The 14,401-nt window shown below is 43.4% G+C and overlaps 2 long non-coding RNA genes across 3 annotated transcripts in view; both read right to left on the minus strand.

Moving 5' to 3' along the window:
* The window catches only part of LOC113913110, a 78,681-nt gene that overhangs the window by 37,717 nt on the left and 26,563 nt on the right, over window positions 1-14,401 (minus strand). The window lies entirely within an intron of this gene.
* Window positions 7,125-12,571, minus strand: LOC113913109. Its single transcript, XR_003517093.2, has 3 exons — window positions 12,323-12,571; window positions 10,221-10,289; window positions 7,125-7,243 (listed from the first exon to the last, which is right to left on the minus strand). It is a non-coding gene; the product is annotated as an uncharacterized LOC113913109 (long non-coding RNA).

Raw genomic sequence — 14,401 nt, forward strand, 5'->3', positions numbered from 1 at the left:
TTCTACAAAAATTCCAAGCATGTGCATAAAGATAAACATCCTTGAACGTATCTTTGTGCTTTTATTTTTAGGTGCAAATTTCAACCTTTGTTTGTATTTCTTTTTTTTTTTTAAGATTTTATTTATTTGTTAGAGAGAGACACAGAGAGAGAGGGAACACAAGCAGTGGGAGTGGGAGAGGGAGAAGCAGGCTTCCCGCTGAGCGGGGAGCCTGATGCGGGGCTCGATCCCAGGACCCTGGGACAATGACCTGAGCCAAAGGCAGACACTTAACAACTGAGCCACCCAGGCGCCCCCCTCATTTGTATTTCTTGTTGCAAAAGTTCACCAAAAAATGCAGGCAAAAGGGAATATAAGCAAAAGACCAAGTTTTAAAACAACATTTTCCTTATGGCCAGTAAGTTCTAACTTAAAAGTAAGGTATGTTTTTACATTTAATCAATTATTTTCTTGGAATACTAAAATCTATTTATTAAGGGGCTCCTGGGTGGCTCAGTTGGTTAAGCATCTGACTCTTGGTTTCGGCTCAGGTCATGATCCCAGGTTCATGAAATCAAGCTCAGCAAGGAGTCTACTTCTCTCCTTCTCCCTCTGCCCCCCCCCTGCTTGCATGTTCTATCTCTTTCCCTCTAAAATAAATAAATAAATCTTTTTTAAAAATCTATTTATTGAAACACGTATCAGAGGTGCCTGGGTGGCTCAGTCGTTAAGCATCTGCCTTCGGCTCAGGTCATGGTCCCAGGGTCCTGGGATTGAGCCCCGCATCGGGCTCCCTGCTCAGCGGGAAGCCTGCTTCTCCCTCTCCCACTCCCCCTGCTTGTGTTCCCTCTCTCACTGTGTCTCCCTCTGTCAAATAAATAAAAAAAATCTTAAAAAAAAAAAAAAGAAAGAAACATGTATCAGTTTACTTCTCCCAAAACCATTATTTCATGGTATTTGTCAGGTGCATAAATACTTACTTGAAACAAAAGAAAAACTTAGACCTCAAAAATGTTCATATTAATACGATATAGAATCAGGGCACCTGGGTGGCTCAGATGGTTAAGCATCTGCTTTCAGCTCAGGTCATGATCCCAGGGTCCTGGGATTGAGTCCCACGTCAGGCTCCTGGCTCAGCAGAAGTCTGCTTCTCCCTCTCCCTCTGCCTCTCCCCCTGCTCATGCTCTGTCTCTCTCTCTCTGTCTCTCTGTCTCAAATGAATAAATAAAATCTTTTTTTAAAAATATGATATAGAATCTTACAAGCAAGTCAGATAAATGTGTTTTAAAACGGTTCTTCACGGATGCCTGGGTGGCTCAGTCAGTTAAGCGTCCAACTCTTGATTTCGGCTCAGGTCATGATGGTTTCGGCTCAGGTCGTGATCTTAGGGTTGTGGGATCGAACCCCAAGTGGGGCTCCACACTCAGCGCAGAGTCTGCTTAATATTCTCTGTCCCTCTGCTCTGCCCCTCCCCCCTGCACACTCTCTCTCTCAAATAATTATTTTTACAAAAATAAAACAGTTCATTATACCAGTGACATGAAACACAATTTCCAAGCTGTAATTCACATCCTAAAAATTTAAAACATTTTTTGCTATATGCATACTTGGTAACACTTTCTTTATATTTTAAATTTATGACTGAAGTATAGTTGACATACAATGTGTTATTAGTTTCAGGTGTACAACACAGTGATTTGACAATTCTATACATTACTCAATGCCCACCATGATAAACGTAATCACCATCTGCTGCCATACAATGTTATTACAATATTATTGACTATATTCCCTATACTGTACTTTTTATCTTTGTGACTTACTTTATAACTGGAAGTTTGTACCTCTTAATCTGTTTCATCTATTTTTCCCATCCCTCCACCCACCTCCCCTCTGGCAGCCACCAGTTTGCTCTCTGTGTTTAAGAGACTGTTTTGTTTGTGCATTTGTTTTGTTTTTTAGATTCCACATGTAAGTGAAATCATACAGTATCTGCCTTTCTTTGTCTGACTATTTTTGAGTATTATTTTTAATCAAAGAAATTTAGCAACAACCTCAATGACTATCAGTAGGAGACTTAAATAAATCATTATAGTCTCACCATAGAACACTATGAAATCATTTTTTAAATGGCAGATAATAAAAACAATAAAAGTAGTAGTTGATCCAGTGGAATGTTAAATGGGAAGTTGTTGTGTTTTTTTTAAGATTTTATTTATTTATTTGACAGAGAGAGACACAGTGAGAGAGGGAACACAAGCAGGGGGAGTGGCAGAGGGAGAAGCAGGCTTCCCGCTGAGCAGGGAGCCCGATGCGGGGCTCGATCCCAGGTCCTGGAATCACGACCTGAGCCAAAGGCAGACACTCAACGACTGAGCCACCCAGGCGCCCCTAAATTGGAAGTTTTAACCAAGGCACCAAGATGCAGTAAATATAGGATACCAAAGTCAGTACCAATTGAACTTCCAATAAAAATAGTAAAACAAACCTATTCCTGAACTTCCAAACATCTCACCCTATTCAAAGATACAAAGGGAGCAATTTATGGGAAATCAAGAGGATGTGAAGAGTACTTCTTTGCCGAAAGCCACTGGTGTACAATGAGTAGCACCAGGGGGGTGGGGCGGGGGGGGGGGGGTCTGAGGTGCTCCCTGTATCTCAAGTTAAGAGCAAGGGACTCGAGAGAGATGACTCAGAGAAATAAACACCTCCTGAGTTTAGCAGGACAGGGGATACAGTGACATGGGGTCTGATCCCATCTGAGAAATCGAAGCGGAGAGGCAGGCTGTCTAGCTTCTGATGGATGAATTGAAGGAGAGCTGGCTGGGTTGGGGGTGCCTGCACCCCCAGAGTCTATGGAAGGAGGAAGACTTCAGTGATTCCCTTGGGCCAGATGTGCACCGTGAGGGACAAAGAGCCAGCCGGATGTCTTCGTGGGGCCTGTCTCATGGGGCCAACTGAGAGCGCAGGCCGCCAGGCCTCAGCAGAGAGAAGCTGAAGGTAAAGATGTATTTCTCAGGACTGTGTATGGGAAAGCAGCCAGGGGAAGGCCAGTTCATCATTCTTGTCAAGGGAAATACAGGTGGGAAGCCCCCAGGGGCTGGGGATGTCCCAAAAGAACCCATGCAAACATCCAGAAGAAAAAGAGTCCATTGTTAAAACCTGCCCAATTCAGAAAGCACAAACTCACCCAACCATGAAATGGCTTTCCCGTCCCCTTAGTGCCTCCCCTTCTCCCTGCCTCAACCCTGAAAGTGTCAGAGACCAAAGAAGACGCCAGAAGAAGGGCAGGAGGATAGGATGGAGAAAGAAGAACCTGAATTCAACCCACCTTTCCCAGGCGTGGTTTCCCACCTACGGCAGGTGCTAGCCGGATGACGGGAGGGGTTCATGGCTTAACTATAAGGAAGTAAGGCAAGTTTATTTCTCACATGGTCCTGATGTTCTAATTTCTGAACTGACGCTGTGTGTACAACCTTAAATGATTTCAGGATCTTTTATTACCTAAGGATGATCGAAGAGCTGTGGGCCTTCCAGAGCTTTCATCTAGTAGCAGAGGAAACAACACCCCCCCACTGAATAAAGTTTAAATGATCAAGAGACAATAAACAAATTGCTTTCTGACTACGAGCCCTGTGAGCTCCACGTACAGATGCATTCGCATTTATCAAGTGCTGATTTTGCCCAGCACGGTGAACACGTCACTGCGGTTTTTTATCAGTTACACTGTAGATGCTGCCAGAGAAAGAAGACACCAGGTTAATAAAGCAACTATAGGACAATGAAATCCCATTGAAATTAAACATAAACAAAACAAAGCATTGTGTGTGTATGTTTATGTTCAAGTGTGTATATTTGCAAATGTTCGGGAGAATTATGAGAATGCATATTAGTTAGGGCTCCCCAGAGAAACAGAGCTGACATGATGTGTGTACATATATAGAGAGAGATTTATTTTAAGGAATTGTCTTATGCTATTGTACGGGCTAGTGAATCCAAAATCTGATGGGGGAAAGCTGGTAGGCTGGACACTCGAGGAAGAGTTGAAGTTTGAACCCAAAGATCATCTGCTGGCAGAATTCCTTCTCGCTCAGAGGATGTCAGTCTTTCTTCTAATTAAGACCTTCAACTGATGAGATGAGGCTCACCCACATCGAGGAGGATAATCTGCTTTACTCAGAGTCCACCAATGTAATTCTTAATCTCACCCAAAAAACACCTTCACTGGGGCGCCTGGGTGGCTCAGTTGGTTAAGCATCTGCCTTTGGCTCAGGTCATGATCTCAGGGTCCTGGGATCGAGCCCTACGTCGGGCTCCCTGCTCAGCGGGGAGTTTGCTTCTCCCTCTCCCTCTGCCCCTCCCAGTTTGTGCTCTCTCCCTCTCTCTCTCCCCCAAATAAATAAAATGTTAAAAAAAAAAAAACCTTCACAGAAACATTGGGAACAATGTTTGACCAAATATCTGGGCACTATAGCCTAGTCAAGTTGATACACAAAATTAACCATCAAAGGAGGATACACACCAAAGTACTGATAGTGAGTGGGTACCTCTGGGGCAAGGAGCAAAAGTGAAAGGAAATCAGGCAGAATTTTCACTTCTTACTCTATCAGTGTACACTATTCACCCCTAACCCCGAGTAAGGAGGAAAGTGTTCTGCTCCTGCTCCAGCATTATAAACAATGATGCTCTGAACCTTCTCAGGTAGAGCCATTTTCCAGGGCTAGGTGCTTTCAGGGCCAAGGATATATGCCTACCCAGAGGCCTTGCCCACAATATCAGACTGCATTTCAGGCACCTGGGACTCTAGAATGCCCTAGCTGGGGCTTTCCCAAGTCTGCCCTCTCCAGCACAGATGCACGGGATTAGTGAGTGCTCCCCAAGCCCTGAGAGGTAACAAGGGGCAGGTGTTCATTGGGCTGAGTGATGGCAGCTGAGGATGGATGGAGTCCGATGTGTGGATGGGGTTTCCCCAATGTGTGCCCAGGGCCCCTGGCAGTGGGAAGAGAAGATGGGTGGGGCCGCGGGCCAGGACCAGCTCTCTCCCCTATGCCATGTTTTGACAGAGACCTCTAAAGAGTCCATCCACTTCAGCCCCATCTTCCATGAGTTAGGGTGGATATATTTGTCAACAGGAAACATAATTTAAAACCAAGTCTTATCCCAACCCAGAACTCTTTCCACAAAGGTAGTAGAGAAAGAAAAGAGTTATATGCTGAGTAAGTCTTAAACCAGAATGGGATTCGCATCGCAGGTAATATGCTAAGAGACTGAAGGACAGAAAGAAATCTCACCCACTTGCATAGCCAGGAAGACACCACCCACCATCTATACGTTCTCAAGATAAACAGTGCCTATTCCCCAAGTCAGAGGACTTGACAGCACCATTTAGGCCACACAGTTCATCCAAATTCACCTGGTAACAGGGGTAACCATCTGCGTTAGCTAACTGGTTTTCTACGATGGAAAAATACACTTCAATCTTCATGATAGAAAGTAGCTTTGCAATGGGGAGCAAGGTGCCGAACCAAAGTTAAGTTCCTACCCTCCCACAGAAACAATGGGGGTGCTAGCTTCCTGGATGATAGCATTTCAAAAAGACAACTCCCCATCCTTGACAAGACATTCCTGGGTCATAAAGAGACTCCCATGAGACTTATTTAGCTTATTAAAAGATTTGCCTACATTTCAAAGAGACAGAGAAAGAACTTCAGTCACAAGTTTTCTGATGTAAATGCTCTAAGAAAAAGGAGAGAAGGGAAATCTCCTTATTTTTAACAGGAAGAATTAAGCCCCTTATTTTTAATATTTGTCCTTACAGTAAGACATATTTTACTCAGGAGTCTGTCACCTGAATTTCAAATCTTCAGGTATTCACACATATTACATGTGGAGCTCTATTTTCTTGTCAGGACCTGCCAATATTAGAATCAAGTCTGCCAGTCTATTGCTTGTGTTTTTTTTTTTTTCTAACAACAATAATGTAATACTTTGGTCATCCTAAAATGATTTTTTTTTTATTTTAAAAAGAGAAACTGATAGAGATTAGTAATTTATTTTACAGATAAGTAAACTGAGGCACAGAATCATTGAGCAACTCGCTCAGTCAGGGTGACTCAAGAAGTTAGTGAGAGAAGTCCTCCAGGTAAAACTCAGCCCTCTTTCCACTGAGCCGTGGGACTTCCCATTCACTCAGACCGTTTACTATGACTTCAGGCTATCCTGACATATCTTAATACGTCTTGATATGGCCTAGGAGTTAAACAGCAGCAAGGACCTCAGAAAAAACTCCATAATGAATTTGAATACCTAAAACTTCCAAAAACATGTTTTGAGCACATAATTGTTGTCTAAGAAGCTAGTCCTAAATCAATATGTCAGAAGAGGTCACTTTGCACTTCCAGAACTAAAGATTTTTTTCAACTGACACATCCGTTTCTCACCCCCACAGCAGCTCCAACATTCACTATAAATCCTGAAGGCTCAAACTACCCCCAGCCACTCTGGCTCTGACTTCCCCTTCCTCTAACTCACCACTTCGCCCGCACTGCACCTCCTCTGCTCCCCTCGGCTCCACAGGAAACTACACCTGGAATGCATCCTCATGCTCACCAAGGCCGCAAGCTACCAGACTTTACTGAAGGTTGCCTTTCAACTTGAAATTCAGCTCCCCATCCTATTTCTCATTCCCCTATTCATACACACACACACACACACACACACACACACACACACACACACACACACACACACACACACACACACACACACACACACACACACACACACACACACACCCGGGCTCAAGACTCTCGTCTTCCTTCCCTGATTCTCTGTTCTCTGGCCCCCTTCTCTCAAAACTCAATTCCTTTCATTTCATTACGCAAAACAGCTTAGGTCTCACCCACAGTTCAGCTGCTACCTTAGTATATCCAGGACTGAAGGACCATCTACTATGGAGAGCATAAAAGAAAGAAAAGAGTCTTTGTGATTTTAATTTTTTCTTTCTCCATCAGTGGAAGAGAGTAGCACAGAGATTTTTTTTTCCTACACTCTCAGTAAGGATGATTTCAGCAGTAAGTAATAGAAAACCCAATTCAAAATGATTTAAACAAAGAGGATTTATTACATCATGTAACAAGAAGTCTAGAATTTGGAAGTTTTCAAGATTGACTTCAAGGACACAGCCTCCTCCATCTTTTTTGCTCTGTCATCCTCAGCTTACTGGCTTGGTTCTTAGAGTTGTCTCCTTATGGGTACAATATAGCTGCCATGGTTCCCGAAGTTAAACATAGACACAACAATGTCAGACTGAGAAACACACTTTTCTCCCATAGGTCTCTTTTTATCTCTAAGTAAATGCCATCCAGCATCTGACTGATTGGAACTGGTCACATGTATCCCCCTAAAATACTTCAGCAGAGGAACTGAATTAATCAAAATTGGCTTAAACCAATCATGATTTGCCTCCTGGGACTGAGAAGGGGCCATTTCCTGAGCACATTTGTTGTGGTTATCTGTTTTTATATGACACACCATCCACAAACTTGGTGGCTTAAAACAACAATTTATTATTATCTCTCATAGTTTTGTGAATTGACTGGACTCAGCTGGGCATTTCTAGGGGCTCTCGTGTGGCAAGAGTCAGAAAATGACTGGGGCTGGGGTCTTCGGAAGGCTCAACTGGCTGGATGATCTCCAAGATGGCTTCCTTGCTCACATATCTGGTCCTTCAGTCCTCTCTGTCTAGCAGAGTATCCCGAACTTCTTATGTGGCAGCCACAAAAGACAGGAAGCAGAAACTGCTAGTCCTTTTGTTTTTAAAGATTTTATTTATTTATTTATTTATTTGAGAGCAAGAGCGCACACACGTGCACATGCACCAGCGGGGGGAGGGGGAGAGGGAGAAAGAGAATCAAGCAGACTCAAGCAGACTCCCTGCTGAGCACGGAGCCCAAGTTGGGCTCCATTTCACCACCCTGAGATCACATCCTGAGCCGAAGCCAAGAGTCAGGCACTCAACCAACTGAGCTACCAGGTGCCCCCAGTCCTTTTTTAATACTAAATCTGGAACTAGCCATTTTCTATAGGTTAAATCAGTCCAGACCAGATTCTAGTGATTCCAACTTTTCAGTGGGTAAGTGACAGGCATGTACAGGGAGGGAAGGAATTCATGGCAGCCATCTTTGGAATCAAGTGACCATTGGATTTCTGACCAACTTTCAAATAAAAAGTGAAAAAACAGGTGTTGAGTAGGCAACCACTTTAGCTTTTCCTTGGTCAAATCATCTCTGTGGAGAAGAGGTCTGTTTGTAATCCAGCCTAATCATGGAGCTCCATTACGGATCTCAAACCAGCATGGCCATTCGTGAAGAACTACATAGACTCCTTTGATGTGTTCAATCGCTCACTCAGTATTAGCTACCATAATTTTTTTTAATCATAAGGTATTTTAGCTGATAGAAATTTAGAGATCATTTTATCCAACAAACCATCTTACAGATTTAGAAGCAAGGATTCAGAGAAACTATATGCCATGTCCAAGATAATAGTAACTGGCAGAGACAGGACATTGAACACTAACCTCAGGCATTTCTCACTTCCCCATTCTGCCTTCACAATATAGAATTCACATCTTCAGTTGTGTAGTAGAGTTAGAGCCCCAGATTAGGAATCAGAGACCAAGTTTATGTCTAGCTTTGTGTTAGCCACTCAATATTCAGTCTCATCTTTTCCATAGTAAAAGACCTAATTTTATTTAGGGCACATGCTTAATTAAAACACTGCTTTTCCCTAACTTCCTAGTAGATAGATACAGCCATGTGAAAAAGTTCTGGGCCAATAACATTAAAGTGTAAGTGTGTGCCTTCCAGAAGCCTCTTTACAAGCTGGCCTTCACCCATGGCTTTTTTCTTCCCCCTTTTGGCCCTTCCTCTACTGTGATGTCTGGCTCCACTCTGGTAGCCGAAGTGTAAGCAGCCATTTTGGATTACACAAAGACCACACCCTTGGGAAGTGGGCTCCCAACAACTCAGTACAGCCACCCATACATGATTTTAGTTTCCTCCCAAATTTTCTCCCTCTTGGCTTTCCCAGTCTCCACATAAAGCACCACTACCCTCCGAGACAAAAGACTACTTATAACTTCGGCATCATCTGCAGCTCCCTTATTTCTGTCACCAGACAGCAAATCCTTCACACCTTTCTGATTCTTTCATCACTGCCTGATTTGACTCTTCCCTCCTGGCCTGCCTCAGCCTGAGCGGTTATCTGACTGTAGTGATAGTGCACCCTACAAGGCAGAAAAGAAACGCCAGCGTTCGGACCTTCCTCCAATGAATGTACAGTCCTACCAAAGAGACAGTATGCCATTCATTCATTCACTCACTCAACTTTTATTCCATGTTTGTTTTGAGCCAGGACCAGAGCTGGTGCTAAAGACAGAGAGATGACTGAGGCATTGCCCCTGCCCTCAAGGACTACCCCTTCTAGGGAAGTAGATAGGCATGTCTAAATAGAAACAAGAAACAAATAACTAGATGAAAATTTATTTTCAAGAAGAAAGTCCCAAAGCTAAGTTTCTGTTTGCCATTCAAGGAAGAACAATGCAAACACCACCCAGAATCTCTTAGGCCCAGTCTACACATTTGGAAGAGAGTCCCAGAGAGCCCAAGCAATAACCAACAGCACACTAACTTCTGTTATAATCTCTTAGTGGTTGCAAAATGCTATCTATCGTTTTAGCTAAATGGGATTTGGGTGATTACATTCCTTCCAGCTCTACATCTCTCTGTTCTATGAAATACATAACTAATGACAGTTACAGCTATCCAGACACATATATATGAGTGCTTAGAGATGCTCAGAGTGATAGGAGTGTCTGGAGAGGAGCGAGTTAATCTAGGAGGGTTTAACAGAGGAACAACCCACAGAGCATTCCAGTAGGAATGAGAGCATGTTCCTGTCAATAATACTTCCATGTGAATAACAGCCACAATCAGAACCCTCACTGTGCTTAACACAAAAAAGTTGCCACATATACGTTTCTTTAGAAAATAAGACAATACTATTTAATAAAATATTATGGTTTCGTTGCACATATTTATCTCCTATACTCCTACTGTTTATAAAAATGGATTTGAAATCACTTATAATGAAAAAACAGGAGGATTTGTAAAGGATGAGGGTGAGTGACTTATAACAGGAAACTAAATTAGAATGACGGAATTGATAGGAATACTTACCTCTGAGCTTCCTGGTAGCAGCTAAGGCAAAATGTAAAACATCCTGGATTACATAATTCTCATTAACTGCTAAAAAGAAGGATATTGGTTTATCAGGATCTCTTTTTTTGTTTGTTTGTTTTCCTGCCTTTGGCAACCACCAGTCTGTTCTCTGTTATCTATGAGCTTTGGGTTTTTGTTTTTTTGAAGGGGGTGGTGTTTTCTTTTTTAGATTCCAAATATAAGAAAGATCATACAGTAATTGTCTTTCTCTAATTATTTCACTTGAATACTACCATTAAGGTCCATCCATGTTGTCACAAATAGCAAGATTTCGTTCTTTGTTTGTAGCTGAATAATATTCCATTATACACATACACACACCTGCATGACACAATTTCTTTATCCAGTCATGCATCAGCGAACTCTTAGGTTGTTTCTACATCTTCCCTATTGTAAATAATGTTGCAATGAACGCAGGGGTGCATATATCTTTTTGAATTGGTGTTTTCGTTTTCTTCACATAAATACCTAGAAGTAGAATCCCTAAATCATATGGTAATTCTGTTTTTAATTTTTTGAGGAACCTCCATGCTATTTTCCACAGTAGCTGCACCAATTTACATTCCCACCAGCAGTGCATGAGGGTTCCCTTTTCTCCACATCCTTGCCAGCACTTGTTATTTCTTGTCTTTTTGATAACAGCATTCTAATTGGCATGAGATGAGATCTAATTTTGGTTTTGATTTGCATTTCCCTGATAACTAATGATGTTGAGCAGCTTTTCATGTACCTGTTGGCCATCTGTATGTCTTCAGAAAAATGTCTATTCAGATCTTCTGCCCATTTAAAAAATATCTTTTCAAATTTTAAGAAGTATTTATTGTATAGAGCTTTATCAAAGGGACACTGAACAATTGGAGGATATTTTCAAGAGCAGACTTACAAATATTTTAAATCAATGCTCAATAAAACACCAAAGCATTGAACCATGTTATGGTCTGGGTAGAACTACCTAATTTAATGTGGCTGCTAACTACAGAAATCTATTTTTAAAAGAAATGAAGGTCCACTGCTAGAGACTCTTGTAAAATTGAACATCCTAAGTTCAACTTCCTACTTAGCTGAGCTGTCACTTTGCACAGATACACTTCTGTGTGACCCGGAACTTTGCAACAGGACTGTGAGTTGTTCTCTGAAATCTCAGTCAACACTTGCTGACCATTTGACCAAGGTAAGACAAACCAGTCCACCAAGTACTGCTCTACAGGATCACAAAGAATTCTCTCATTCTCAGCTGGCTCATCCTGAACTCTGAGTGCCCTGAACTCCACCGAAGGCCACTGGCAGCACCTGGACAGCCTTCCCAAATGGACCGAGTACATTTCCACAGTGCCAGATGTGAGAGACTGATACTTCCTCATTCTCCCTCCAAACGTTCCAAGAGCATGGATTCCTCTCGGAGCCCAGATGGATGCTGGCTTTTCCCTCTGACATCTCAGGTTTGGTCCAACCCTGATCACTATACACCTGCCCAGGGGCCACTGAGCTTCACATCCCTAAGAAAGGAGCAATAGTTCTCAGCACCCAATGCTATTCAAAGAACAAGGACTTTGGACACCAAAAGCAAACCTTCCAGAGTAAAACAGGAGTCTAGCAACCACTTTCCAAACTTGGTTTCCCAAGAGTTTCCTGGAGGATTCAGAACCTGCTTCTTACCCTGAATCCCCAGGCTCCCCTAAATCCACAAATCAAATGCTAAAAGCTCCAGAGGGCTTTAAACTCCATTCCCTAAAGCACTCTGGCTCTCAAAGATCCAAAGTACAGCCTGCAGAGGAGTGCAGGATAGGAAACTGTATATTTGTATGTGCTCCTTCCCCCTGGATGGACCTACCTCTCTCTTGTTCATCTATCAAAATCCTGTTCGTCCTTCAAAACCCGGGTCAGGCATTATCACTTCTGCAAACATTTCCCTGACAATTCCCTCTCTCTCTCTGAAAACAAATCACTCCCAGCCCTGCACTTTTGCCTTCACTGCGTACAGACTCCATGGTTGCCTCTGTCAGTTCACGTATGTAGTTCTCATGTTTGACCCTACACTCCACGAAGGCAGAGGTCTTTACCTTTCTTTATAATCCTCAGAGCCAGCAGAGGGCTTACCACTTTCTAGGGGCCTACGCAGCATTTGTCAAACTATCTGATCAAGTTTTAAGCACGATTAAAAATTCCAAGGGTGACATCCAGGCTCTGTCAGGCTCCCGGATGGCCTGGGTCAGGTCTTCACACTCTCAATGGAGTCCACCATACTTCAAATTCGATTCTTAAGAGTTGTTCGAGTTGAACTTTTGTAATTCAAGACCTGTGCTGGTGGTAAGTCGGGATAAGGAGGGATTGTGCGCTCACTGCTGTTCTAGAACTTGTAGAAGGAAAGTGTTCTGAAATCTTCTTCTCTTTGGTTCCCTGCTCCTCCCCATTCCCTCCCCAGGCCCACTGAATTCTCCCACCTTGGTACTTACTGAGAGCCTCTTCAGCTCACAGTAAAAAAGTCTCTCACTAGGAACCAACAAAGATTCTTTGCTTGACCCAACTTCAGTCAGGTTCTTGAACCTTCTCCTGGGTCCATCTGTGCTCCTTCTTGTGCAATCTAGGTTAAGCAAGAACCCTGCTAAGTCAGTCTAATAAGAACTGCCCCCCCAACCCTCAATATCTGATCATCTTGACATCTGAGTTCCCACCCTCCACGCCCCACCCCCCAGGTAATGGCTGATCACCTGGTCTTCAGCAAACACCCTGTTAGGTCGGGTTAGCCAGACCTCCCCTTAGCCCTGAAGTTTCCTCTCGGTAACTTCCCATTCACTGCCCCACCACCACCACCCCCCGGGCCTGCTCCTTGGCCACAAGCAATTCCCACTTACCCATGCTGTATTAAAGTTGAGACCAATCTTTCTCCCCCACAGCAAAATGCCAGTGCAGGGGACCTACAGCTATGATGATGATCCTGAATAGAGTCTGCCTCGCCATCTTTTACAAGTGTCACTGAATATTTTTTTCTTTAATAGAACCCGTAGGAAAAGCATCAAGCACTGAACTATTTCAGGGAAAAACGAACCTCTACTAACCTAAATCCAAGGAGAAAGACTCAAATGCCTATTTGCAAAGTGGGCTTTTTCTGTTCTTAGAAAGAAAAAAATGTTCCTTTCTCAGCCAGGAACGGGAGAAGAGCGACCACACCCCGGGGGGAGCATTAGAGAAGAAAACTATTGGATCCAAGGGCGCTGAGCCCACCCTCTCGTTCCTGTGTCCACGGAGAGTTCTCTGGGCTGGAGGGGCCTCTTGAGTCACTAGAATTTTGCCTGTCTTCCTTCCCCACCCATCCTTTTAAACAACCTGTGTGCCACGAGTGCTCAGGATGTCGGCAAACTCCTCTCAGAAGGGGGAGTGTATGAGAATCATCACCTTCAGGGTGAGGGCGAAAAGGGAAAACCCTCTAACAGGCAGGGGCCATATGGAATCATTTTGAAATCGGCCACCCATCAGCACAGCAGGGCACACATCATCCCCAGTACAACAGCCTTCCAATTCTGCAGTGTTCTGCAGTACAGAACCTTCCCGTGTTAGACATCTGACAACTCAGCGCCGGCGTTCCATTGGTCCCTACAGGACTCGAGTTAAGTGATCTATGGCGTGGGGAAGGAGCCACAGTGTCTGTCCCCAGGCGATGTAGTTACTCCTGTGTTTTTGACTGTGAGGAGTCCAGATTCGCTCACCCAGCTTTCAGCTCCTACCCCAGCTTCCAGGACTGGGGGGCTCACTTCAAAACTGTGCTTGAAGTTAAAAATCTAACCTAAAATATACATTTTTTTACTTGGTGACTGAGGCATGAAACGGAATCATGTGGGATCAGGAAGTGGCAGAGTAGAACAAAGAAACAATACCAACAACACAGAAATTAGTGTTTTCCGAGCTCTGGGAAACACATGTTTGAGAAAGTTAATTCCCTGGGAAGCACTTGCCTCTATGTTGTAGTTTTTTCTGTTCTACTCTACCACTTTCTTATCCCATGTGATTCTGTTTCATGGCTCAGTCACTGAAAAGAAAATGTATATTTTAATTTTGAAGTGTGAATTCTAAAACATCTTTGAAGTGTGCATTGGTGCAACAAAGCTGAATCCCTGGGCCTGACAGATCAGCAACAGAGGTGA

The sequence above is a fragment of the Zalophus californianus genome, chromosome 14 (assembly GCF_009762305.2).
Source record: "Zalophus californianus isolate mZalCal1 chromosome 14, mZalCal1.pri.v2, whole genome shotgun sequence".
Taxonomy (NCBI): Eukaryota; Metazoa; Chordata; class Mammalia; order Carnivora; family Otariidae; genus Zalophus; species Zalophus californianus.